Genomic DNA, 5874 nt, shown 5'->3' on the forward strand with positions numbered 1-5874 from the left:
CCTCGCTGCGGCACTCCGCCTCAGGTTCTGGCTGGCCCAATAGGTGAGAGGCTACGGATCTGACGTCAGGACTGGGAGCCAATGAGCGCCGGGAGCGGGGCAAGCGGCGACAGGCACGCCAGGTTCGGTGAGGGGTAGCTTTTTGGAACCATTGCGGGCTGCTTTGATTGTTTATTCTTGGAGCGCCTGGTTCTGCCAGATGTCTCTACTTTCCTTCTATGCAGAGTGCCTCCCCTCCACTCGAGCCCCTTTCTGCTCAACCCACAGAACCCCTCTATCAGATGCGACCAAGGAAGATACATTGCAATAAATGCAGGATCTCCCTCTGTCTCAGGAATATTTGGATGCGGCTAGACAGACCCCCTCCTCTCAGTCATTCCACCACCTCAAAGATGCGGAATGCTGAGTTTAATTCAGGACGTAGCCTCCTCCCAGTAATTTTTAATTGAATTTTGTTTAAGTAGAAATTAAGAAGTGGCGCTTCACCGCGTCCATGCATTTGTTCCTCACATGCACCCTGGACTTGCCCTTCTTTCAAACTGAGATATTCTTTCCTTCAGTGCTTCTCTCTTTGCAGCCTGATTCTTCTTTTTATCTTGTATGCTATGAAAAGGATCGAGTCCTTGGTTATTATGTGCAGGGGACCCTCAGAATATTATGCTCCACAGTTGCAAAGTGACTGGTGAGGGAGAAGTGAATAGGGTCTAAGGACAAAATCAGTTTATGCAAATTGTTCCTCAACAAGCCTTTATCTTTATATGCCTTTAATTTTTCTTTTTCTTTTTTACTACAACTGCCTTTGTTCTCCCACCCTGACCCAGCAACCACCTACCAACTTAACTTTGTGATAATCTACCACCACCGTCCTCCTTCCAATTTGCACCACGTTTTTTATTAATAATTTCATTTCCAAGAAGGGAAAGATGTGTTTATGACTCGTGCTCTGGAATGGTTCTGTGTAACGTTGGATAAAATTATTTAATCTCTTCACCTCAATTTCCTCATCAGTAAAATGGCCATAATAGTGCCTACTTCATGCTGTAGTAGTGTTTGCAAAGCTCTCTTAGCACAGAGCCTGGCACGTAGCAAACATTTATAGATAATAGTCATTACTGCGGCTACTACTACTACTGCACTACTATTGCACTACTACAGTATCATTTCCGATAACTGTGTTTCCCAAAGGGCATGCAGCCCCTGGCAGTCCGTTAAACACCTGCTTTAACTTTAATCTCTAGCATTCTAATGCCTAAATTTCAATATAAAATTTCTAATTTTTTTTTTAATTTAAAAAATCCAATTACCTAGCTGGGCACGGTAGCACATGCCTGTAATCCCAGCACTTTGGGAGGCCGAGGCAGGAGGAACGCTTGAACTCGGGAGTTTAAGACCAGCCTAGGCAACGGGCGAAACTCCCTTTCTACAAATAATTTAAAAATTCGCCAGCTTTGGTGGCGTGTGCCTGTAGTCCCAGCTACTCAGAAAGCTGAGGTGGGAAGGATCACCTGAGCCCAGGAGGTCGAGACTACAGGGAGCCATGATTGGGCCACTGCACTCCAGCCTGGGAGACAGAGCAAGACCCTGTCTCAAAAAAATAAATAAATAAAATAAATCCAAAATAACCTATATTCGGATATAAACATGTTTTAAATTTTTTTTCTTAAAGAGTTGATTGCGTTAGATGATTTATTACGCCCAGGATATTTTCTTCTTTTTCCTGATTCTTCAGTTTTCTTTATTAAATTTGCCATTTCCAAATGAAACAAAACGAAAGGTATGTACTTTTCCAGAAACACCTAGTTACTGAGTACTTGTTTCCCAACACAATAGCAAAACAAACAGAAAACAAAGCCCGCTAAAGACTGCAAATTTAAAATTTACTTTAGTAATAACTATAAAACAATATTTAAAATCATCTTTACTTGTTAAATAGTTAAGTCCATAATTGGGATCACAAGTCAATAATTTGAGCTTGGGTTTAGGGACCACCTCTTGGGAACAGGCAACTTTAAGTCCTGTCCTCTCCCCAAAGCTTGTGTGGAATGGGAATAGGGAACAACCAAATGTCAAATGGGAGGAACATAAGGGATAGAACCTGGTATATGAATTTCTTTTACTCAGTGGAATATAGTTAATTCTGCCTGCTCTGAGTCCAACCATTTTGCTCACTCTAAAGCTTCTGATCAGCCTCTGCCCAATTACCAGCTTGATTTATTCACACTATCAACCTCCAGCCAACCACTTACTCTCCCCTTTCAAAGCCTACATAGGCTTTGTTCTGAGTTCTCCAGCTGGGGCTGACTCTGGCCTTGTCACCTGACCTGGCCCAGGAGGTAGGAGCAGACTGCAAACACAGCCCTCTGCTTCCAGATCTTTCCCAACCCAGTTCCCTGGCTTTTCACCAAAGGGTGGGGTTTTTTCCCTCAAACACAATTTTAGACCTGCTGTTCTGACTTGAACTTTAATGGCTTTTTATTAATGAGCAGCTGTTCACAGTTGAATGCAGATCATAAAGTCACATTCATTTCTTGATCAAGTAAAACAAAGCTTTGCCGTTCATAGAGTGACACCTTTGAGCAGATACATTTAAAGCATAGGATTTTCTGATGAGAATTTTAATGAATTGTTTTATTAATCTTCCCACTGGGGAATTTTACTTGCTTTCAAAATAATAAACTTTAGTATTCTGGAAAATTATGACTTCTTTTTAATATCAAAATCGCCATATACTAGTTAGGGTCAATTGCCTAATAGAGAAATCAAACAGTCTGAAGCAGCATTTTTATTTCTTTTCTATTAAATGAAAATTAACTTTCTATGAAGCATTTAAATAAATTTTCCTCATAATTGTTATTACAATTAGCAGTGACTTTTATTGCTAAATACAGGAAGACTCAAGATTTACTAACAATTTAGAGTTAAACAGGTTTCTTCAGAAGGGGCTTGGATAGAAAACGAGAAAAATAATTCATATATTTTAGTAGAAATAAATTCAAATGAAAAGAGGTGAATTCTCATTTTGTGTTCAGTAGTGAGGCTCATCAACATCATACTTCTGGCTGATGTCCACATCGTTACTAGATTTATAACAGAGTTCAGCTATATTATGAATTAAGTAGAGTTGATCTGAACAGGATCTGGGAGTCTAAGACCTTTTGTTATTTCTAACAGTAAATGTATTGAAATTCATACAACCAACAGAAAACAGTAGTTTGTAACATTATCTTGTACATGGATTGAGAAAGTAGAAATAAAACAACACGAAACAATGGGAGACTCATTCATTGAGCTACAGCATGACGGACGTCATGTCTTTGACCTTGAACAAGTTTAAGCCTGTTTTCTCATCTGCAAAATTACGTTAGTAATTCCTGCTTTACAGATTTCTTTTGCAAATTAAATATCATACCATATGTGGAAACGTGTTGGAAATACAGCAATAAAATTGGTGAAAGCTTTAAAGCAAACAGATTTATTATCTTCAAGATCAGTACAATCCCCTTTAGCTCACAACATGGAATAGTTCTTCCAGGGAATAGAGGTGAGTTTTACGTCATCAGCAACCAGAAGTAGACATGTTTACTAGCAATATATTAACAAGGGGAAACAGGGAGGGAAAGCTAGAATTCAACCCTCCATACCCCTACTTCTACCTTCTTTATTCCCTTTGTTTTAAAGGCATAGGATGAAAGAGCAGCTGTCAAAACTAGGACACCTACAACCCTTCCCCTTTCTCTCCAGGCTTTTATATACCACTCATGGGATATTTATCTCATAACAAGATCTGCTGCCAAGTTTTGTCTATTCTTTCTTCTCAGTGTCCATAATTTCAGCACATCCGGATATCAAAATGATCTGCTAACTTAGTCTTTTGTATTTTACTATTTTCCTTCCTCTAAGTCACTTTGGTACTTTGCTGTCTGATTAATATAAATATTGTGAAGGCACAGCCTTCTTCATAGTAACTGACCTTTTTAAATTTTCCAGTGTCCATGAATTCAAATTCACTTAGGAGGATATGTGTCTTGATTGTTGCTTTTTAAACTCTTAATTTTGAATTGTTTGTTTGGGGATCTCCCTCTAACCACCTATGACCCTTTAAGACATGCCAGAATTCTTGTTAAAGGAGTTAGTCTATGTATACTGTACATTTCAGACAGTGAAAATTAAATCTGTATTTCATACTGTAGTTCTTATTTGAAATTAAATCCTTTAAGGATTATTTTCACTTGAAAATTGAACTCATAATCATACTAGAAATTTTTAATGTGAAGACCTTAATAAATTAATTTTCTTCCTAAGAATTTATAGAATTTACATATATAAAGGATCATCTGCCTAAATGCATAAATTACTGTAACAAAAAACCAAAGGAAAATACTCTTGCCATGTAGCCAGGCACAGTCATAAATATCTTGCACAAAAGGAATTAGGTTTTTTTTGCTCATAGGCACAGAGCCCATTACCATAGCAACCATAATTACTCAGTCTATAACTGGGTGTGAATTTTATACACTGTTACTTCAAGCATTAAGGCTGTAAGTCAGGATAAAGTGCAGTTTCTGTAATATTTTGAAAAGACTTCTTAATCTCGAAAAGCTAGGATAGGAAAAGTTTCATTATGCTACCTAATCATTGGTTTATTAGAAAGTTTATTGAACACCATGGGCAAAGTGTGTGCTAAGCACTTCAGAGAAGTTGAAAGAATACATAGTCCTTAACCTAAAAAAAAAACTTATCTAATAAAGTCAGCATTCATGGGTGAACAGCGTTCTTAGAACAGTTTTTCCATGACCATCTTCCTAATTTCAGAATGATGGAATTATAACAACTACAGTACTGTATTAGGACTTGCAAGTAAGGCAATAAGAGGTTTGTAGCTGTACCTACTATGTCCCCTATGGCAGACTTTTCCTATTTGGTCTTACAGTGTGTCTGTAGCTACTCTCTGGGGAGGGGAAATTGGGGGAATAAATTTTAATATTTCTTTCACTGGAGACTGAACACTCCTTGGAGTTACTACCATCATGGGGAAGCGGAAAATGCCCACTGATGAGCTTAGAAACAGTCAAGACCCTCCCACTGTTTCAGTAGTTCCCCAACCCAACACATAATGGATTCAGATTAAAGGTTTTTTTTTGTTGTTTATTTGTTTGTTTTTTGTTTTGTTATGTTTTTTGAGGCGGAGTCTCGCTCTGTGGCCCAGGCTGGAGTGCAGTGGCACGATCTCGACTCACTGCAAGCTCTATCTCCCAGGTTCACTCCATTTTCCTGCCTCAGCCTCCCGGGTAGCTGGGACTACAGGTGCCTGCCACCACGCCCGGCTAACTTTTTGTATTTTTAGTAGAGACGGGGTTTCACCGTGTTAGCCACAATAGTCTCGATCTCCTGACCTCATGATCTGCCTGCCTTGGCCTCCCAAAGTGCTGGGATTACAGGCGTGAGCCACTGCGCCCGGCCTCAGATTAAAGTTTAAGCATTTCCATTTGGGAGGGTATAGGTAGTAACTCAAAGATGCATGGGGTATTATAACCTTGGCATTGTCCACCTTTCCCATTAGGAAGGATTAACTCTCTGTTCCCTTGTTCCTTTCAAATTTTGCCATCTCAGATATCTCATGAAAGCGGGAGATGTATCTTTTAGGATTAGGATAACCACCAAATAACAATGAAACCCTAAAGGAGCAAGGGCTGATATAGGGCACCACAATGTCAGGAACCCAAACTCCTTTCAGCTGAGCTCTCTGGGTTCTGGAAGAGGTATAAAAATATTCTTCACACAAGGACATTGTAAAAGCCATAAAATTGTCCACCATCTTAGTCTTTTCTTACCTAAAGGTTTAATTCAATCTACTGGAATTTTTTTTTTTTTTTT

This window comes from Rhinopithecus bieti, unplaced genomic scaffold (assembly GCF_001698545.2).
Source record: "Rhinopithecus bieti isolate Rb0 unplaced genomic scaffold, ASM169854v2 scaffold_18921, whole genome shotgun sequence".
Taxonomy (NCBI): Eukaryota; Metazoa; Chordata; class Mammalia; order Primates; family Cercopithecidae; genus Rhinopithecus; species Rhinopithecus bieti.